The sequence below is a fragment of the Fundulus heteroclitus genome, chromosome 19 (assembly GCF_011125445.2).
Source record: "Fundulus heteroclitus isolate FHET01 chromosome 19, MU-UCD_Fhet_4.1, whole genome shotgun sequence".
In the NCBI taxonomy this organism is placed as follows: Eukaryota; Metazoa; Chordata; class Actinopteri; order Cyprinodontiformes; family Fundulidae; genus Fundulus; species Fundulus heteroclitus.
In genome coordinates, this window is record NC_046379.1 from 13,519,543 (window position 1) to 13,543,144 (window position 23,602).

At 38.6% G+C, this 23,602-nt stretch overlaps 1 long non-coding RNA gene across 2 annotated transcripts; it reads right to left on the reverse strand.

Annotated features, from left to right (window-relative positions):
- Nucleotides 1–546: 546 nt before the first annotated feature.
- Nucleotides 547–14,176, reverse strand: LOC110368504. Of its 2 annotated transcripts, XR_004933410.1 has the most exons (4): nucleotides 14,103–14,176; nucleotides 12,892–13,020; nucleotides 7,933–8,024; nucleotides 547–1,589 (listed from the first exon to the last, which is right to left on the reverse strand). It is a non-coding gene; the product is annotated as an uncharacterized LOC110368504 (long non-coding RNA). The 2 variants fall into 2 exon arrangements; XR_004933409.1 differs by lacking the exon at nucleotides 14,103–14,176 and having other exon boundaries at nucleotides 12,892–13,236.
- Nucleotides 14,177–23,602: the final 9,426 nt, after the last annotated feature.

Sequence of the window (23,602 nt, forward strand, 5' to 3'; positions counted from 1 at the left end):
GGGACATCATTAGTTCTCCCTCGTAATCATCACACAGCAGCAATTACATTCTGTTTGGGACCATTTGCATTTCACAAGACTTCCTTCAACAATCAAAGCTGGATTGGGAAATTGAAGAGGAAGCCAAACAAAGCGTGCACTCCTTTTAAAAAAAAAAAAAAAAAGCAACTGGATTCAATTTCACAACACCAAAGAGCACTAGATTGCCGCTTAATATCACGGGAGCATTCAGAGTAAAAGGTTAAACAGGCTGGAACCGAGAGGCTAGACTGGCATTGTTGCTATGCGGTTGTTCTCTGTCGGGAGAGGAATTCAAGAAAACATCTCCAAGTCCTTATTCCTTCTGAGCTTTAATTTCAGCTAGGACCTAGAAACAGGTTCCCCTCAGAGAAATCTGCTTCACTTTGGTACCAGAGAGAGATGGAAGAGAAACTCGGACCCTAAAAATAACCACACTCTGGAATACTCAGCCACAACGGGCGTACATTTCCCTACTTGCAGAAATCACACTACACGAAAAAAAACAAAAACACACACACTAGCACAGAATAGAGCCATCTATGCAAGTACGTACTTCATGGAGAGTGCACAAGGGGCAGATTCTCCATCTGCATTGTGGCTGACAGCAGGGTTGTGCTGGAGTAGCGTTTCTCTCCCCGAGATACTTTCGGCACAGAAATGCTCGGACGTCACAGACATGAAAGAGGACTCTTTGAAAGCTCGTATGCACAGTTAGGCATTCAAACCAGCCGAAGTACACTTTTTTTTTTTCTTCCTAGCGACTTCTCTTGGCCGTCTGCTGATACTAAATCTGACAACAGCAGCAGAGTGAAGTCGCTGTGTTTGGATGCCTGCAAATCCCCCTGGGGCCTCTGGCTCTCTAGGCAGCAGACAGTGGCCATGCATTCAGTCTCACCTTGCAAACGTGTTTTTATTTTTAAATACCGTTACAGAATTTAGCAAAACTATGAAAACCCCTTGAACCTTTTCCAGTTTTAAGACTTGACTACCACAAACTGTTATATTTGGAACAATACAGAGCAGTTATTGTAAAGTAGAAGTAAAAACTTTGATTTAAGAACAATCTCAAGTGTGGCTATGCAGCCTCTTTTACTCTTTTCAACCCCAAAATAACATTCTGTGCAACCAGTTTCTTTGAAAAGTCTCCATCAGCTTTGGACATCTATAGACTGAAATTTATGTGAATTCTATGTTGCAAAAAAGCTCAAGCGCCGTTAGATCGGATGAGTCTGTCAACATTAGTTTTCCAGCCATGCTGCAGATTCTCAGTTGGATTCAGGTCTGGACTTTGATTGGGCCTTTCCAACACATGAATATGCTTTGATCTAAATCCTTTCATTGCAGCTCTGGCTGCGTGTTTAGACTTACTCTGATGGAAAGTGAAAGTCCATAACAATCTCAAGTCTTTGGCAGCATCTACTCCATTCCTCAAGGACTGGTATCCTGCGTGTTTTAGATGTGTTCCTGTTCCAACACAGCAAATTCAAGTGGCTGAATTTCCTCTCCAGCATGTCGTCGAGTTCTGCTCCTGCAGACGTTTGATTCAGTTGGTGTTGAACCAGAAAGACCTGTAAAACAATTAGGACACAGGTATTTAAGGCCTGACCTTGGGCACAATTGCTGAAAAAGATTTCAAATTGGCTTTGTTTGTTCATGGTGTTTCAATTTGTGACACATATTTTGCATTTAAGGCAAAGGTTTTCATCTCATCTGAGCAGAACACCTCCTTCCAGGTATTTGCCATTCCTTCATTAAAGGTTTTGCCAAACTGGAGAAGGAATTTTTTTTAGTGCTTTCTTTCAAACAATTCAACTATCTTGTCACTCTTCCATTAAAGGTCAGATGGCTGGAAAGCACAACTGATAGTTGACCTCTTGACAGATTTTCCCATCTAAGCTGTGAATCTCTGCACCTCCTCAGAAGTTACTACAAAGCCATTGGTTGTGTCTCCAAATAATCCTCTCCTTGCTGGCCCGTGAGTTTAAAAGCACAGCTATGCCTTAGGTTTGCATTTACGTCTGATGACAGCAGTCGTATCATACTTTCCATTTTTAAATGATAGATTGAACAGTCATTCACGGGATGTGCAAAGCTCGGAATGTTGTTTTATAGTTGAACTTTAAACTTCCCTACAGCTTTATCCCCGACCTGTCTGCTGTGGTCTTCGTGATGCCGTTCGTTCACTAATGTTCTCCAGTTGTTCTTTGAGACCTTTAGAGAACAGCTGGATGTACACTGACAATGGTCCATTTACCATTTTATTGAGTATAGCAGTTGGTTGCACTGGGTTTTATTTACTGATTTCATAGTACAAAGCGGTTGTATAAAGTTGCACGCCACACTTTTTAGATTCTTATTTGGAAAATAAATGTACAAAACAAAAATTTGACTGATACCTTTTCAGAGCATGGTGAATGAAGTACAGTAACAGAAATTGTTACCACTATCTGTATAAAAATCCCAAATAGCTTCTGCTTTGATTATGGCTGACCTCTCTGGCCTGACATTGTCTGACAACATTGCATTATTAGGAAATAACGCCAGCTGCTAGTGGTTTTAGCTGTGAAACTTAGGACAAGGTTCAGCAATCAGGACCGCAGATAAAACAGAGTTCAGTTTCAAAGCAGCTTGATCAGAGTAAGAAAAATAAAGTCAATGAGACAGCTCTCAGCAGGTGCCATGAAGACCTGTTCTCTTACAGTTCATAATTACAGATATGGTAATTATCAGATAAGGCATTCATGCAGATATGCAAGATACAGACAGCCACCGATTTAGGCCACACATCTGCTGTCAATAGTTACAAAGGGGCTCACAATGTTCCAGAAAACCGGGCTATCAATTTATGATTACAAAATCCTTTTTTTTTTTTTTTTTAACAGGATAACTGAAAACACATAAATTATAGGAGAAAATTTAAATAAACCTGGCTCATTTCAGAAAAAGGTTTGGAAGTTCACAGTGTTTTCATGCTAGTAATAAATAAATAAATGCAAAAAACACAGTAACATCATAACCAACTCAATGAAATGAACATAATTAAGAGCCAGCCAGTGCCAGCACCAGCAAAAACATTAACTTTAGCTACACAACAATAAATGCATGACTGGAAGCACACCTGAACCTTCACAAGAATAAAACTGTTGCTTTAAATACAAAGGGGGGGGGGGGGTGATTCTGAATGACAGAGGAGAGTGAGATAGTATGAATGTTGTCCTTTTGTTTGTGTTTTACTGTTGGCTGAAAAGTTTGCTAAATTTGACTACAATTGAGAACATGAAATATGCAACATTAAAGAAGGACGATCAAGTTACTCAAGCAACCAGGCCCTATGTGCAGTCAGAGGTTCCATCATCAGCCCCGTGAATGTCACTTCCTTTGCCCTTTTAATAGTTCATTTGAACTATTCTTCTTTTGTGTGCAATGAGCATACATCTAAGAAGTTAAAGATATTCTATGTTGATGATTCAGTGTCTTTTTTCCTTCCTAGGAAATGGGTTGCACAAGATTGACCTTACTGTGAATTTTCTCTGATCCTCACATGGTCAAATATAATTAATACAAGCTCAAACTTAGACGGCCTTACTAATATTTCAACAAAGATCCCTAAGCAAGTTGCACTTTAACCAAGCCTCTTTTTAGAGCCATCTATAAGGTTTTAGCACAGTTCTTGTCCATTATTTAAACTTTTAAATTGGTTGGTTTTAAGCTTTTATAGTCTATAAATGTTTAATTGGATTTGACGTTTGGGTCATTAAAAGCAGTCAATGATAGCCTACTTTCACTGTTTCAAAACAGTCCTTGATGTTTGCTTGGGATCATTGCCGTGTTGGAACATGCAACTGGGCCACAGTTTCACCTCTTAGCTGAATGTTTGAGGTGATGCTGAATTGTTTAGAGATGGTCCTCCTACATAATTTCCTACACTTTGTGCACCATTATCACTGGCAGCAAATGAGACCCCTCAGTATGATGCTACCACCACCATACTTGACATTGTTCTTTGGTCTGACCCTTTAGTGCAGCCTAAAGGCCATGGCCTGAAGATGCCAACAGAACCACATAATCTGTAAAAGACCAAGATGAGACCCTGAGATTTCAAATATAGACCCTTCTCTATCCGGCTATGACTTGAGATCCTGTTCATTAACACCAAAAGTAGGATTGAGGACACAAGGCATCCCTTCTGGAGTATAAAGATCCCTGAATTACTGTACACCTACACAATAAAAAGAGACACAGTTGTAAGGCTTCTCCACATCCACAAAAACCCACAGGGACCGGGCAACCTAACTTCCACGGAAGTTCACAGAGATTTAAGATCTGGTCCACTGTTCCCTCAACCAGGAAATCAGCCACACTGCTCTCACTTAATCCAGAATCCAACAATCCATTTTAGCCTCCTTTCCAAAAACCTAGGGTAAACCTTCCCAGGGAGCCTGACAAGTGTCATCTCTACATAATGGAAACACTTTCTAGTCCCACTTGCTAAAAACTGGAACCACCATCATGCCCTTCGAATCTATAGGTGCAGTCCCAGTTCTGTAGAAACATTGCTAAGACATGTCAGAAGACATGTCAGCTACAGTTTTACAAGAAATATTTTCAAGACTGAGTAAAAAAAAAATAATAATAATTTTTTAAAAAAGGAAGCAGAAAGTGGTATTCAAATTAAGCCAAAAAACATTAGCCCTGCATGTCTAACCTCTGTTGCATTTTAGTGTTTGAGTAAATGAGCTGCATCACAATCCAGCACACTTTGAAACAAATGTAGCTAATAACCCAAATCAGACCTATAAATACTCATTCAAAATGTTATGGCATATGAAAAGCCATTATGACTAATAATCAATTAATAAGTTAACTCTTCAAAATTTATGTTGAGTAATTTTTTTTTTATATTATTCAATTAATATATGTTGATAATTTGGTTAATCCCTTTGTGCATGTGAACAGCACAGTTCATAATGTATAGCTAATAAATGTGGGTTATTAACTATACAGATAATAAAAACCAAATTAGAACATGGAAAATGAAGTCTGCTCAGTGACACAGAAAATTATCTTATTGCTTTCCATATTGTAATATAACTACACAAGCCAACAGGCTATCATTTCAAACCAGGATGCAATAACTTCAGAAAAATCCCAAGTTTATGCACTTGGATTACAAGAAGACTCATTAAAAGGTAAATAAAGGAAAGGTAGATGAAATGTAATATTTCTGAGGCATTTACTTATGTTTAAATTTAGTACTAGGAGCCTCACAATGAGGTTTCTCCATCTTATTTTTCCTTCACTGATTCACAATAACTTGAAATTAGGTGCGTTTTTTTAAATACCAATTATTCTCTGAGGAAATTAATCACATAAAGGGAAAAAACGTGATAAGAACAGCTAACAGGTTATTACAGCATGTCGTGTTCAATGTGCATAAAAAAAAGAAAACATTTTATACCATCAAGAAAGAACAAAGGGTATTCTGGTGCACATTCCACATTAAGGCAATTTGAAATCTTCCAGACCGCCCAAGTTAGTGGTTGAACTTCTGTGTAACTTAATTTGACAAGATTAATTATACAATTAAATTCAAACTTCTCTCAATTATGTGAAGAAATGCCGCCTGCCTGCTGAGGCCGACCCTTCACCTTTGCCGAGGCGAGGTACCTGATAAGCATAATTTTAAACAGGAGCAGAAGAAATTGCAGCCTATTTTGTCGGTGTGCTCGACTCAGCAAATTATAGTTCTTAATTGCTGACAGACTTCGCAAACGTGCCCTTGACATGGAAAAGGGAAATGTTATTCCATTTACATGCACATTACTGAACGTGTGGGAGCTCCTTCCTGATTGACAGGACTATCCACTCAATCAAATGACTTAATTGTGTGTCAATTGATTCTGTAATTACAATTGGCAGTCTTGCCACTTCTATTTCATTGATTCATCATCTGTGAAGAGCAAATACTTAATGACATCATATGGTTTTAGCACTGTGAGTGCAAATGTCATCTCTAAAATGTGGTGCCAGAGTGATTTAGGAAACAAGACCTTTCCGGGGTCTTCAAATTTCACACTAAGATTGGATTATTGTCACTGCATCTCATCAGCATATAAAGACTTCTCCACTGTGGGTGTTAGTATTTTGAGGAGTGTGTTAAAGGAACTTTCCTAAAAGTGAAAAATAAAAGCTGTATTTTCAATGATTTTAATTCCTCTGCTTTCTTGAATTTATTTCGCAAAATCAAGATGTTACCCACCTCTATGTAAGGTCTCAGAGCTCATAGGATTGTAAATTCAAGGCTTTAGGTGGTGATATCTATAGGTCTACCCGCTTATCCATGCAGGGTTGTGAGGGAGGCTGGTGCCCATCTCCAGCAGCCATTGGGCAAAAGGTGGGGTACACCCTTGACAGGTCCCCAGTCCTTCACATGGCAAAGAACAAGGTGGAGATATTTATTTAAAATTCAACAAATATTTTACATTTTCCGACACCACTGTTATACAATTAGACTAAAATAAACTATGAATATAAACCTGAAAAGAGCAATAAATAACACTTTGTTCATTTTAGGGAAATGATCAAATAGAAAGAGGATTTTTGCATGAAAGAATCAACCACAATCAGACTCTAAATTTTGCTCAGCAAACTTCACAAGGCTGTGTTAGCCCTGTTGCACCATGTCCTACCTCATTGTAATTGTATCCTTCTTCCAAGGGGAAGGGGGTGCAACAAACTGAGAACCACTGTTTTAGTGGCTATGGGAAGCTTCAAAGCAAAATGCTGAGTTTAGCGTCATCAGCCAGTTGAGATATTCTTAGAGTGCTTACAAACCACACATATAGTCTGTCACTATCAATATTTTCCTTTCTAAACCCAAAGTGCTAATGAATACATTTGCAAGTATTGAAGTTTTCTAATTATTTATACCTATGAGTGAGTGGCATCAGAAGACTCAGTGAGCAATCTTTAGCAAACCAGTTCCATAACTGGATAATCAAAAACTATTGTTATTTAATATTGTGAAATCTTGCAGCACCAGGTCTTGTTATGCTGCTAAAACACTTTATGGACATCAACTACAGGTAATCAGTCATTTTGAATGCACCCTTAACATGTTCTGTTTGTAACACCTTATTTACATGGAATGCTAATGTTAACAGACTATGAATTTCCTTTTATCACAGTGAAAATAAGTACAGGCCTGCTTCTAAATAAATATAAAAGGTCTGATAAAAAATAAATGACAGAGTCAAGATTTGTAAAAAAACAAAACACACACGTATATACCCATTTTAACCTAATAATTTTAATTGTTTTAAGCCAAAAAGAAAACCACTTTGGAACTGATTCAGCTCCGGCTAGCCATTAGCTTGACTCTCCTGAGTGATACTCGGTCCAGTTCTTACTAATCCTTTTTTGGTTCTGAACTGGAAGTTGAACATCAAATCCAGGGAACAATGTCATGTTTAAGTGGATCTTGCTCTGGTTGCAAATCAGAAAATCTGTATGATGTCTATAGGATTAGCTAGCGTTAGTAACACAAACATATCTGTTTTCGATGTATTCAAACAACATGATATCTATTCATGAACATATTCATGAATAGATATCAGACAGCACTATGCGCAACACTGGTTTAATGGGATACAGTGCAAAGTCCTAATTAACAGTTTATACCTGGTACTTTCACCATGTTTTTTATAAGCGGCAACCATATTGGAATTCCAACATTAAAAGGCTATCAGGTTGTTTTTCAAACTAGGAGCTTCCAGTTACAAAAGAAAGTTCACCTTAAGGTGACTCAGATAACTATTTGTCATGTTTGGTTTGAGTAGGACCCAAACAGGTTATAACCCGAGGCAGAGAGTTAAAGTGAAGAGTATTTAACAACAATAATTAATGACTTACAAAGTTGTCATGAAGGGAACAGGACATGGGACCGGCGTGGAAGAAACAGGCAGTGAAATGGAGGCAACATAGAATGAGGTTAACAGAAGAACCTGGGGAAGAAAGATGAAAACCGGTTAGCATATATACTGAGGGACAAATGGAGAATGACAATGAATGCAGATGAGTTAATCAGATAATGTAAAACAGCTGGGGCTGAAGGAACGTAGGGGCACTGATGGAGTCTAATCAACATGAATGAAGTTAAACAGAGATACAAAGAAAGCATCATACTGAGGGGAAATGTAAAATAGAGAGCTAACAAAAAAAAAAACAATGCCCAAAGTACAAAGAACCAAACACAAAAATAAACTAAGAAACCAAACACAAAGGAATTAACCAATGAGAGAAACCCATAAACCGAACATCAATGTATCTTGACACTATTCACTTCAAGATAGTATTCACAGGGTTTAAAAGAAGCACTTAAAGGGCAGGCATCAACCTAGTATGGCCACAGCTTCCATCGGTGTGAATATAGACTTCCAGTGTCCTTTCATAAAATACTGTACCTTTTGCAGCTACATTCAGATTGCTCTGACAACCAGACGGTAAGGCTACTACTAACCCCCACTCATGTTCTTTTATTATTTATGTCGAGGCTATGAGCTGAACCAGCGGGACTGGGTTACAAAGAGCAGGTGGGCTCATTCTCCTTGACAAGCAGCCACTATCATCACAGCTCGGGAGTGAGAGAGGAAAACTACCAGGGATAGGTGTAAAAGCTGTTTCAAAGACCTTCAAAATCCCACTTTCTACACTCACACACTCTCTCCCCTTGTCATCATTGTGTTCATCCTCCCTGTGTTCCCTTCAGAGGAGAGTGGGGGAAAAAAGAAAGGGAATGGCATACTTGACCTTAATCTGCCCAGTAGTGAATTTCAGAGTGATGACATGCTACCTCTGAGGTAAAGGGCAATTGTTTCTTTTCTACCTTGTCTGAGAGCCAATTTACAGGCCCAATGGACTTTTTCCCCCCCCCCCAAGCTTTGGGGTGTTTCAGGTTCTGCAACATTGTTTTCCCGATTCATTCACTTGGATCTTCCTTCTTATTTAATTCAACATATAGCTTTTGCATTTTATAGACTAATTTAGCCATCCATCCATTTTCTTTACCTGCTTCAGTCTGGTCAGGGGTAGGATGGGTTCCCCATCTCAAGCAATCGGCATGGAGCAGCTTCCAGTTCATCACGGGGCCTGGATACATTTTTCATAAATTATTTAATGTAACAGCAACATCGATTAAGTTATGTAAGGAATGTCACTAGCAGAATGCAAATGTATACTTCTTATCACCATAAAAAACAAGAAATCCTAAACTAGCCGGAAGGGCCCCAGTGGATTAACTCACACAGAGAAAGTCAACATACATGGTAACTTCGATCATACTTCTTTAGCTAGATTACATCCTGATACATGGCATCAAGCTGCATGGCACTACGCATGACAACTAGCCTAATGACTAAATCTGTCACATATATTGGTTTTAAGTATGTTTATTAATGTTGCTCTGCCCAGTTAAAAAACACAACAAAAACAACAAAATTAGATAACTGTTTAAAATTCCTGTCTACTGGCACAATATCATCTCAGAATATCTAAATGCACATTTCTGGAAATGAAGCCTCAATTCGTTGTTCAATAAACACCTTACTACCAAAACATAAATTTAAAAAAATAATAATAAAAAAGGGGGGTAACCCTTATTCATTGCTTGTTTGTCAGTTTTTGCCTCATTATGTGTAATGTAAATAAGAGTGGCCAAAGAAAAATTTCGTAGCGGTAACAAATAAAATGTTCTTGATTCCAAACACTCCTAAAAATTATTAAACTTCAATAACATTCAAATAATGGGAAGGAACGGGGTATAAGATACTTTACAAGCAGGCCGTAAAGTCACCACTGACTTAGACAAACTTTGTCATTTCGTATGTACAGAGTGCATACAAACCGAAATTTCATTTCATACAGTTTACCACAATGTAATGAGATTGCAATTGAAATAAAACAACATTACAATATAGAGTGCAGCAGTGATAAGAATGTAACAGTGCAGGAGAAAAAACAGTTTTAAAAAAAAAAAAAAAGTGTGCAGAAGAATGCTCCACCGTGTTTATAGTGCAAAAATAGTGGTGCAAAAAAGCATTCATTTGAAAAGTGCAATGTTGGCACTGACCTAAAACCTAAAAAAAAGAAGAAATATATGTTGAGTATCTTGTCTTGGCATGGGCAGGTTACAGATAAAAGCTTTTTCTCCAGAGAAATATGTTGCTTCCCCTCCTTCCCCTTTAGCAACACAGCAGTGGTCAGCACATGGCACTCATGTTGTGAAATATAAATGAGCACCACCCAGTTACATCATATAATACATTTTCATTCAAAATGAATTGCTAAGCACCGTGACACCGTTGATATTATCAAATATTACATGATGAGAATCCCTTACCAGCCTTTGTGTTGTTCTGTCTCCCTATAAAAACTAGTTTATCCTTACTTTTCTATCACCCTGTTTCATCACCCCAACCAGCTCACCTGTTTCCATTCAGCAATTACCTCTCCCAGTTCATATGCTCTTTGGTTTTAATGGTTCCGTTTAAGATCTTCTGCCCCGCTGACTGGTCATGGTGCCCCTTAAAGGCTCCTTTTGTCAATAAACTCTTGCTTAGATCTTGAACCAACCACATGCATGCCGGTTTTTGTGTTGTTCAACCACAGAACAGTGAATCAAGTGTCATTCAGTCAGAAAGTGCATTCATTACCTAATTTGGAAGCACACCCCTGGCTCAGGCTGGGCAACACTCGTCAGAACCTGTTTACTCCTCACATGCTGCACAAACCAGCACATCCTGAACTGAGTCCAATACGAAACCAAACATGCTAAATATACTTATCTTTGAATGACAAAAAAAAAAAAAAAAAAAAAAAAAAAACAGTAAAATGGTGCATGCAGTTGATGCACTCTGGTGGCCTGTGTGAATAACCACCCACTGTAAAGTGTAAAAACTCTACAGTACCTTGTAAAGATCTTGAGATCCCTAAACTCTTTAACATATCCGGTTAAAGCTACAAACTGCAATGTCGTTCAATTTTATTGTATGTGGTGAACCAACATAAAATAGCACGTGACTTTAAAAAGGTGAGGGCAAAGAGTGCATGATTTGCAAAATAAAAATCATCTAAGAAGTCTGACATGCATATGTGTTTAGCCTCGTTTTACTCCGATCCCCCTAAATAAAATTCCATATCAAAAAGTCACCAAATTAGTGGATTCCACCTGTGTGTCATTAAATCTCAGTAAAAATACAGTTGTTGTGTGAAGGCCTTTAGAAGATTTGTTAGAGAACATTAGTAAGCAAACAGCATCATGAAGACCAAATCTGACCTTTCTACAAGAGCTGTAAAAAGGAAACCTTTGTTGAAAACCAAATAAAACCCAAGCCACAAACAGGAAGCAGCAAAAAGATGTTCTAGTTGGATCAAACCGAATGTGTAACTTTTTGGAAGTTGTGAAAAACACAGTGTGTGGACGGAGACCTACACTGCTCTAAAATGATCAACCTATGGTAAGTTGTTTCAGTATCATGTTGAGGATTTTTTTCTTAGCAGGGACAGTAAAGTTAGGAGTCAGCAGCCAAATACAGGACAAACCTACAAGATCACCTATTAGAAGCTGCAATAGACTTCACTGAGATTTCCAGCAGAATAACAACCCAAAAAATATGTCAAAAGCAACAAGGAAATTCTTTAGAGCAAATCATTATCCATGCCCAGTTAAGGTCTAGATCTATGTCCAAATGAGAATCTGTGGTAAATCCTGACAGTTAATGTTGACATCTGCTTACAATCCAATAATTTAGCAAAGAAATTACAAAAACTTCAGTCTGTAGTTGTACAAACCAGATAGAGACATACCAATAGCCTTTAAGATGCTTGCAGGAAAAGGTGGTTTTCATAAAGTATTGACTGTGGGGAGCTAAATTCAGACATATATAACAATATGCACGTCACACTTCTCAAATTTGTATTTGTAGATTAAATAAACAAATATTCTCCCCAAAATACTATGAAGACAACGACATGGAAAGACCCTAATGTCATTGATTCTGTCAAGCTAACCCAGAGAGCCTACATCCACATAAAGCACTGATGAAATTGAATCAATCTCCCTCAGACTAACAAAAAGTAGAATTTTCTTTTCACGCCATGTGCTTTTTTTCCTGTTAGAGACACCAAAATATTTCACAAGTACAATATAGGAAAGTCTAAGAGTGATGCATATTTAAATGTGCATTAAGACAGAGAAATTCACCACGAGACAAGTCTTTTTGCCGAGCCAGCGCAGGGCATGAATTAATAATTTGCAGCCAAGTTATTAACGTATTTGTTAACAGTAAATATTCCGCACGTGTCCCTGAGAGCATGACTTTTTAATAATTCGGAATTTTTAAACTTTAATGTTGGGCTCTGTTCTGGAAACAGCGGTGCTCGGCTTGTAATTGATTCTTCCGGCGTGGAGTAATTATGATGGCTTTGTGAAAGTGACGTCTGATTCACTTGGCCCCGGCGAGGAAGACAAGACGGGATGAAGACGCAGGTTGGTGCATTTCTCTTTACAGACAGTCTGACTGGGATACGAATAGCTTCTAGGCCTGAGTCATCCATCCTACAACTCTACTGGGTTTTCTTATCCAATCAACTTTTTTTTTTTTTTTTTTTTTTTTTTTCCCTTTTACATCTCCAGCATTTGTTAGTCAGATGTTCTGTCTCTTGCGGCCATTTTTTCCCTACCTTGGCCCCTCTTAAAATGTTTGCGTCTGGAAGGGCCTTGCTGCTTACCGGTCACTATGCCAACGGCAGCAGGAAAAGTCTATCCCAGTAGGGTGGCACTTAATCCATCAGGGCAGAGTGTTAATTACTCACACATCCATGAGCTGCTGAAGTGGAACAGGTTTGGCGTGTTGTGCTGGGGGATCCTTCAAGGAAATCATCTGGCCAGCATGTGTGCGGGCTTCCTGTATGACCATCGAGGCTTGCAAACACAGTGGCTCCCTAAAAGTGAACACACACCCCATGGAAAACTTTAAAAGGGGACCAAAACTCAAACCCTACTTCTGCAGTCAGTAAACAGCTTTCAACCACTCTGGTTGTTCATCAGCTTCGATCTGCATTTAGAAAAGCCACTTGCCGAAAGACAGGACAGGTGCATGGTGGAACAACGGTTTAATCAGCAGCAGAGCTGGGAATGATCAACTGTAGACTCCAGCAGTGAACGTGAGAAAACTGATGTGAGAAAAATACTGAGCAGGACTGATGAGTGAGATGGAAACCAGGTGAGTGCAATCAACATAATGTATGGCAGCTGTTCAGCTAGGGGAACATAGCTATGGAGCTGGAACAGAAAGAAAAACAAGAATACAAATAAAAACAGACCTAAAAAAAAAAAAAAAAAAACTCAGAACTAACTCAAAATACAAAAGCTAGAATACAAAACTCTGATTGTAACAAACTCATTGGGATCGTGACTCCAATAGCTCAACAATAACACTGAGGGAGCTGCAGGAATTCCTGGCTACTACTGGTTGGGTTCTCCGTGAGACAACAATCACATGTTATCTCTATATATCTGAGCTAAGGAGTGAGGTTTAAAACACAAGAATTTTATCCCAAAGGGAGCATCCCGACTGAGCTAAAATCTCCTTGATGGTTGGGCCAGAATGCATTATGCTGTAACGCAATCAAACTTGGAACTTTCAGGACAAAATTAACGAAACGCTACGTTACAAAAAGAACACAGTGAGACATGGTGGTTGCAGAATCATGCTCTGGGGTTTTCTTTCTTCATATGGTGCTGGGATTATTATTGCTAAAGTGCAACTATGAACAGTTATTGTTACAAATGACAGTTACATTTGACCTAAAACCTTCAGGTGTGTTGTTCTAAAGCTAAAAGATTTTCATTTCTCATCATAAAATCGAGTCTAAATCATCAAGCGAATGGTTTCAAAAGACCATTATTAACGTTTTCTAATTAAATGTATAAGTAAATATGTGCAATGGCCTGAAGAGCCCTGTAGACAAGAGAAGTTCTTAAATCTCAGAGATTTGGAGAACTTTTGTAATGTAGGAATCACCTCTCAGTAGAGTTTGCTAAAATTGGCAAGTAGGGATGCGGCATGCTGATAAATCCATATTGAAGAACGCTTGATGCTGAAATTCCTTCAAAATGTGATGTATAATACACTGCCTGGCCAAAAAAAACAGTCGCCACCTGGATTTAACTAAGCAAATAGGTACGAGGCTCCCATTGGATAATGACTGCATGGGTGATTATGTTTCAGCTGGCAACAAGTTATCTAACCCCAACTGCTGCAACAAGTTGCTTCTCATTTCTTAAACAACCAGGTTGAACAACACATCCTGTGATCGTGGAAAATATGTCAGTCTGTTTCTGAAGGGTCAAATCACCGGCATGCATCAAGCAGAGAAAACATCTAAGGAGATTGCAGAAAATACCTAAATTGAGTTAAGAAATGTCCAACACATTTTTAAAAACTGGAAGGATAGTGTGGACCCATCATCTTCAAGGAAAAAATGTGGCCGGAAAAAAAAAAAGAATCCTGCAATCACTTAAATGTTTGGTGAAATCATTTAGAAGAAAATAACAATAAACTCTGGGCTGTTTAATAGTAAAAGTAAGAACATTTCCACACGCACAATGCGAAGGGAAGTCAAGGGATTTGTACTGAACAGCTGTGTAGCCTTAAGAAAACCACTCATCAGTGAGGCTTACCGGAGAAAAAAGGCTTCAGTCTGCTAGGGAGCATAAAGATTGGACTCTGGGGCAATGGAAGAAGGTCATATGGTCTGATGAGTCCAGATTTACCCTGTTCCAGAGTGATGGGCGCATCAGGGTATGAAGAGAGGCAGGTGAAGTGATGCTCCCATCATGCTTAGTGTCTACTGTACCAGCCTGTGGGGGTGGTGCTATGATCTGGGGTTGCTGCAGTTGGTCAGGTCTAGTTTCAGCAACAGTATGCGTTCAAAGAATGGGGTCAGCTGACTACGTGAACATACTGAATGACCCATCAATAGATTTTTTTCTTTCCTGATGGCACGGGCATATTCCCAGATGACAATGCCAGGATTCATCGGGCTCAAATTGTGAAATCTGGGAGCATGAGGCATCTTTTTCACACATGGATTGGCCATAAGAGTCCAGACCTTACCCCCATTGAGAGTCTTTGGGATGTGCTGGAGAAGGCTTTGGGCAGCGGGCAGACTCTACCATTATCAATGCAAGATCTTGGTAAAAAATAAATGCAACACTGGGTGGAAATAAACCTTGTGACATTGCAGAAGCTTATCGAAACAATGCCACAACGAATGCGTGCCGTAATCAAAGCTAAAGGCGGTCTAACGAAATATCAGAGAGTGTGAGAGTTTATTTTTGGTAGCAACTTTCTTTTGGCCCGGCAGTGTAGTATTAGTTTAACCGTGTGCACAGTTTTGTAGCAAGATAAAGGTAATTATGTCCTGTAACAAGATTTGATGAATTTTACAGCATAAATGTCATGTTAACCTCTGGAGACGGTTGTTCATTGTGTTCTGCATTTTATTAAGAACATTACGGACAACCGTGAGCATCTTCTTCAGACTATTACACAACAACAGAGTGTCTTCAGTCAGAGGCTTTTTCAGAACCACTGCAGGACAGACCACTACAGAAGATCCTTCATCCTCTCTGCCATCAGTGTCTATAACTCTTTGAAGAACCCTCCATTAAAAGAGTTGCAATATTGAATTTTCTTTTGTGATCGATGACGTGTCTTTGAAATGAATTGAAACTGGTGAAGGTTTTCAAATGATTAATCACAATTTCCCTTCTTAACATCATAAGAACTTGGTCATTTATAAAGGGGTGTGCAGACTTTTTTTTTTTTTAATCCAATGTACTTCTAGTTTGCAGTCTGAGGGGCAGAAAAGACCTGGGTAAAACAAACAATCATGACAGAATCCCCCTCAAGTAAAGGTGTGTGGCGCACAAAGGGTGGTTGGATTTCCAATGCATCAACGACACACACGTTGCTTCCAGGGGGACTGGGAGCCACTAGAAAAATACAAACCCTTCTGTAGGTTAACCCCCGATAGCCAGCAGTACACAAAAGTACAAACACACTCAGAGAGTCTTGTCTGGAGCGCGGTGGTTTGGCCGCGGTCACAGCTGCTCTCTCCCGCCTCGGGAGGAATTGCTTCCATTTGGCCTGTCACTTTCACCAAGGCCGCTGTGGCTTTTCTCATTTGTCAGAGAGCGGGGGCGATCCTCTGGCACTCAAGGCTGATCTGCAGCCACAGGCTAAGGGGAGGCGCACACATGCTCACTCTTCTCCGGTTCACTGGGGTCTTTTTATACTCAGTCACTGGTGTGTGGACAACAGAAGTAAAAATGAGACAAAATGATACTTTATCAAGGTCAATCGTACGGTTTAATGTTGTAATATAGAGGTACAGGTGCGTCTGAGGAAGTCTGAATAATATTTCAGTCATATCATTTCAACTTGACACAATGCTCTTATTTCAGCAATTGAATTTACACAGCGTGACTCGTGTGCTTTGCAAGATTCATTGCACAGCAACAAAAAGTCCCTGATAAAAAATAGGTGTTTGTCGGGCATATTCATGGAAAGTTAAGTGGAAGTAAAACGTTCAAAAAAAGCAGACTCGTTATCAAGTATTTCTTTCTGGTAATTTTGATCATTATGACCAGCAGCTAATGAAAGTCCAAAGTATAGTTTCTCAGATAATTATTCATTTTAACAAGAAACAGAAAACAAAAATATAGCTGACAGAAGGAAATGTCCAAGTAGTGAATAGACTGCACTCAGAATTTGGCCAGGGCTCCTTTTCTATGAATAACTGCATCGATGCAGCTAAAGATGGAGGCGATCAGTTCTGCTGAGCTGTTAGGAACGCCCAGGTTGCTTTATTAGCAGTGGCTGGAATTAAACCAGAAGTTGGTATTTTAGGTGAAAAGGCGCCGTGTCCTGCTGAAAAATAAAACTAGCATTCCCATAAAGCTTTTGTCAGCAAAGAGAAGAATGAAGTACTAAAAGGTTTCCTGCTTGACAGCTGTACTGACTTTGGACTTTTGATAAAACCCAGTGGACTAACACCATCAAATGATGGCTCCTTATATTAGCACATCATATAGGTGGCAGGGTGGGAAAGCACTGAACCCAAGTTGCTTGATGTCCAAACTCTGGAACCTCCCTATGAAATGAAATATGTGCTTTCGTCTGAAAAGAGGACTCTGGGCCACTGGGCATCAGCCCAGTCCCTTTTCTCCTTAGCCCAGTTAAAACGTTTCTGTCCTCTGAGGTTTAGAAGTGGCTGAACACAGGGAATGGGAGTTTTGAAGCTCATATTTTGAATATGTCTGAGTAGGGTGGCTCTTCAAGCACAGACTTCAACCACATCTTGTGAATACCCCTTACACATGCTTTGCAGTCCTTCCAAGGCTGCAGTTGGCCCTGGTGCTTTTGCACCTTTACTCTACCACAGTTTTTCCTACCTCTAAAGTTTTCATTAATAAACTTGGCTATAACACTTTGTGAACAGCCAGAGTCTTATTAGCTGGGTCCTTGTTTGGCTTACCTTCAGGGTGAAGGGTCTGAGCGACTGTTGCACAACTGCCGAGTCAGCAACGACCCCTATCATCGTGTCGACAACAGCAACAACAGAAAAAAACATTTCATGTATTCTTTTTTTTTCTTTTTACAATCATAGCATAGCTATTTGTACTGTCAATCTCTGCTGAAACAGAAGAAGATTAAAACATTCCAATAATAGCAACGTTATGTGGTAGCAAAGTGACTCGTTAAATCATAGAGGAGATTGGAGGAGCAGCTGGAATGTGCAGTGTCTGCGTTCCTATACAAACATATAGGATTCCTTGATTCCATCAGGGTTTGTTTGGGGATAATTACATAAAAACAGCCCCAGTATCACTGTCTACTGTAAGGTGTTCTGGTGCTGAGGGAGCTGAGCAGTCCAATTAAAGAACTGTCACACATGGCTTTGAGGGAAATGTGGCCAACATGCTGTGCCAAAAACCAAGCCTATCATTAGAAGCTGCCATCGCTTTGAGGTGCAGACACGCTTTCAAGTCTTCCTTTCAATCACCCTCTGCTGTAACCAACAGGTGATGGCTCCACTATTAGCTTGGCTTATATCTAGAAACAATCAATACCCAGCCATGTACGAGATCCATATTAGAGCAAAAATGTGTTCCTGTGATCAAAAGATTACTTCAAAATAAGTCTGTTCCTGAGGTAAAAACACAGAAGCAGTGCTTTCTTTACTCAGAAAAACACAACAGTACACTGGGAAAAACAATGGGATTAGAAAAATAAATAAACAAAATAAAATAAAATCTTCGAAAAACATATTTGGGTAGAATTTTATTATTTTTACCTGGCAAACATTATGTAAGTTAAACAACCAAAAGATTCCAATTACTGTAATTACTAACAAACTGTAATTACTAAGAAAAAACGGTCAAATCCATAGTATTCCTCATCTCAATTGTTCTTACATTAACGTTTAATACCTTCCAAAATACATTTTCACGGTGCACAATAACTGTTAGGGCTGAAAGACTAAGTGATATCCCAGATAATTATTTTCCTTGAGTTTGTTTAAACTTTACTTCCTGATAAAAAATTATGTCATATCTTTACAAGATGTAACTTTATGATCATAGGTTTCTCACAGTAAAATTGAAAGGTCTTTGCAAAATTGGGATAGAAAGTACACATTTAAGGCAGAAACATGATCACATGTGCAGCTTTTTACAAATAAGCATGAACAAATTGCAAAGCTATCAGACGCAGAATGCTTTTAAAGCAACAGTGCAAGTACAATTTGGTGTGATTAAGAATCTACATTGCCGTTTCTCTATGCTAATGCTTTTAGCATATGTCTATGGGATTCTCAATGATATATGCTAGCCTAGCAACCCGCAGACTTACCTGCATGAATAGTTAAAAACCTTAGGCCTGTCCTCTATCCACTCTGTTCACTTTAAACAACATCAAACATTCCCTTAATAATCTAAATGGACTATATGTAAACTAAACTAATACTGACATGTTACCTTACCATAAGGTTAGCTGTGCTTTTCTCTCACCAAAACAAGGCTGGTTGTGTGTATCTGACCTTCACCAGCACAACCAAACTGGAAGTAATAGGTGGAATGTAAAATCTCACTGGCTAAGGTGAAATTATGTCCTATTCATCACCCCCTGCACGTCAAATCACAAAATATACCATTTTTTACACATTTTTATGTATTAACATTTCATGTCCTACTTTTTCAATTGTAGGTCTTTTTTATTTTAAGCAACACAATGCTGTGACTTTAGTCCTTGTGTTGGTCCAGAATTGAACAGTGAGGGTCCCTTCTCGAGCCACTGACACGGAGCGCATTTCTCCTTCATTGTCGTCGATATTACAGTGTAAAACTCAGAATTCAGTTCAAAATATCGCTACATACAAAGCCCCCAGCAGCCTAGCGCCGTCCCACCTGCAAGACTTACCTGTTGCTTGGCAGCCCACAAAAGCTTTCCTCCCTCAAGATGCGGGTTCATTCCCAAAATCTTCAGGGGAAGTTTGGAGGCCGAGCTTTCGGTTTTTAGTTGTGTCCTCAGGAGGCACCTCTTGGTGCAGAGCATGGACACACTCCAAGCTTTTAAAACAAACCTGAAATCTCTTTATCATAGCTTTTACTTGGTATTTCTTATTTTTTTAGTACTTTTTTGACTGAACTGCCTGTGTGTTTTGGGGGGCTTATTTTGTTTTATGGAGGTTTTTTACATATTTTTGCTTTACAAATCTATATGAATTTTCAGTCTTAAATTATTATTTTTTTCTCTTTTTTTTTTTTTTTTTTTTTACAAAAAACTGTAAACACAATTGAGTTACGGTTGAAGACACATTTTTCTAAATCCATGCTGCACATTCTTTACATTCAGGTAACAAATGGTACTTCTAATAAAAACAGCCCACTAAAGAAAGATCACATAACTTAGCAACTACCCAGTTTGCATTAATCAAAGTCTTACCTTCAGCTTATAAATCACAGCAAAATACATTCAGGAAAACATCCTTTGACTGATGGTCACAACTTTTTTTTAAGTATTTCTGACAAACTTAATGTATTCCCAAGTTTAATTATTTCTTAATATTGACATTTCTAATTAAGCGGCATAATTGGAAAGCCTGCATGTGTGCAGTGGCAATCACTTTCCATGGCCACTGAAAAATTAATATAGGAATTATTAATGAACACCGCCGCTTTTAATTGCTCTGCACCCACATTCATAATTGCTGCAGCATCCTCGGTGAAGTGACATGATGACAAATACAAGTGTCATGTCAGCGCTTTCCTCCTTCATCTCGCGCCTCAATCAAAGCCAATCCATTCCACCTAGCTCCGAACACTGAAACAAATTAAAATCCCATTTCATTTTCCGCCTTCATTAATGCATCTTGTTTCCAAGGTTACAATCATTTAGCAACAGTGGAACAAACAAACTAAAAGAAGTGTGAGCTTTGATATTTTTTTGAATGGAGCTTTAGTGGGGGGGGAACAAACAAACAACAAATCCACACAGAGTTTAAATCCTGGAGGGCTCTGCGTGGTTCTGGACATGTTTATCACAAAACAAGGCTTTCATTTTATTTCCTTAGACTTTAGAGGCTTATGACCACAGAATTATGTTTATGATTTAAACTTCGCCTCCCCGAACGTAACAGAAGTACATCCTTTATCCGCATGCGGACAGGAAACAGCATTAACTTCCCAATGTTATTATGTACGCCGTGTTTCCTCCTGCAGCGTGATGTGAAAACCCAGACACAATGACCCCATTTGCCTGAGTGGATATAGAGGGAGCCGGGTGCCAGTGGTAAACATTTGCACCAAGATAATGTTAGGTAGCAATACTGTTTCCCTGTATGTGCTGCGGCTTAACAAATGTCCCATTTTCAGTGTTTAAACGGCACTTTCTGTAAACATGTAAAAAAAAAAAAAAAAGAAAGAAAGATAAAGAGCCAGAAGAAAAGCAGGGCTGGAGGTGGTGCGGGCGATGATGAGTTCCCTGACTGGCCTCTTTCGCATGCAAATCATATCTGAATTTCTCATTAGCATAAATGCATGAGCAACTTTAAATGCTTTTAATTTTCAATCTCGCCCAGCAGAAGAGTAATTTGTCACTGTCAACATGGGAGACTAAAAGGGTGGGGGTGTGAGAGGGGGAACCAGAGGGAGCAGCCAAGGACTCCGCACTAAACTGAAATAAGAGAAAGATTCTGATTTACTAATTGACTGATGTGGAGCTCAGTTCAGTTGCCTTGAAGGTGTAAATAATTTCGTGTTTATTCAAAATGGCAATAAAAAAAAAAAGAAAAAAGAAAAAAAGGCGAGGGCACTGGGTGGATATGGAAAAGCACATTACATGATTCCTTCTCTCCGGGCCATACTTTTCTCTGCTAATTCTAATTTCCTGTCTTGTGCATTTCACTCTGTTTCTCTTAACGGGTGCAAGTTTGCTGTTTTAGTGCATAATCACCCATAATCAACTGGAAATTAAAAACAAAATCAGTTTTTTTTTCCCTTTGCCTTCAAAGAAAAATAAGCCACTCAAGGCTTTTCAGAAGGAAAGCACAAAATTGTTCCTGCAGCTTTTCCACGCAAATGACGGCCATTTCATTTTAAATTTTATTTCCATTCTTTAAAAGATGCGAGATTAAATTAAAATGTACAGCGAAAGCTAAACTGCAAACACCCATTTTTTTCATATTTAGACAAACCCTGGCCACTAAATATAGCTGCAGGTGAAAACAACTTGGATAAAATTAACAAGCTTTCTGTTTAAATCACTAAAACCAATTACTCAGACATAATTAGTATTCCATGAGAACAGCAAAGGTGAGTGCTGCATTAAGAGACGCTCATAAGGAAAGATTCTGCAGATCTCTGCCACAATGATGATGACACTGCTACAGACAGAAGACTTATTACATGTCTTAATTGCTAATTAAAACATTTCTTACTTTCTGAGGCAGTTATGGATAAGGATGTAAGGTCAAATAATAATTATGGAACGCCAATTGAACCGTGCTCAGATTTACAGCGTCATGCACAAATATCCATACCCCCCTTCCATTATTTTTTTGCCGTGTTAGAGACATAAACCTTATCGGACTTTACCAGGATTTTACATGACAGACCAAGACCACATTCACAAATGAAAATCTGGAAGGTTTTTTTGTGCATTTAGCCCCTTTTATTTTGAAACTCTGAAATAAAATCCAGTGGCCTGGAAAATGTCAAAATCTAACTCCAGCTGAGGATCTGTGGCAAGACATGAACATTTCTGTTCACCGACTCTCACCATCCTACTGCAAAAAAATAACAAAAAGTAAGTAAGGTTTTCTTGAAATGAGTGTATCTGTCCTTGATTTGAGCAGGTAAATAATCTTATCTGCCAAAGGAATATGATTTTTGCACTTAAAATAGGAACAACTCATCTCCATCAAATTATCTCAAGTGCAGTATATCTAATTATCTTATTTTAGTGGTTAAAATCCTCACTCCATTGGCAGATAAGATTATTTATCTGCTCAAATCAAAGACAAATACACACATTTCAAGAAAGTTTAACGTTGTGCTCCCTTTTTGCAGTACACTTTTCAGAGTTGCAGTTGTAAGACATTTGGAATGTATATATAATGTATGTTCCCCTCCACAGTCACAACTTTGTGTTGGTAAGTCATTTTAAATTCCAATAAAATACATTAAAGTGTATGGTTGTTGCATCACAAATCCTAAAAAGGAGTGGTAATACTTCTGCAAGGCACTGTACTAAGAAAGAGCAAATTGACTATTTTACTGAAGTTAACAAACCATTTTAAAACACATTTGGGTAATGATAAAATAAATAGTTTTCCCATATATTGTGGTGGATGAATTGTTAAAAAAAAAAAAAAAAGAAAACGTTTTTTTTTGTTTCCTCACACTATTAACACAGACCTGCTGTGAAGCATTAATCTTGCAGTCTTAGTAGAGCTAGATCAACTGTAAAATGTTTGACCACAACCCTAAAATAAAAATAAGGGCTTCCTTCTGATCCTATATGACCTTAAGAAGCACAAAACCTACCTTAATCGTAGAAATAAAAACAAGAAACCTAACTGGAAATGACAAAAAAAAGTAATATTATTTAAAAAATATTGCTTTTAAATCTAGTAAAACTTTTAACCAATTAAAATTCCACATAGCAGGACTGGATGAGCATCTAATGGCAGCATGTGTTGCTATGATTGATTTTAAAAAAATCATGTCAATTCAAATATGTTACACAGGTATGGTGTCAGGATCCATATTATGAGCTTAGGTTTCTGTTTGTTAAATTAAAGATGTGTAGATTTAACAAGAATCGTATTCAGACCTGCCGACAGTTGTCACAGGAAGGGAGAAAAGTTTCAGGAGCAAGAAACTTGACCATTTATGTCAAGCTAACACTGCCCCCCAGTGTTTACCAAGGGAATTACAGTTGTGGACTGTGACTTA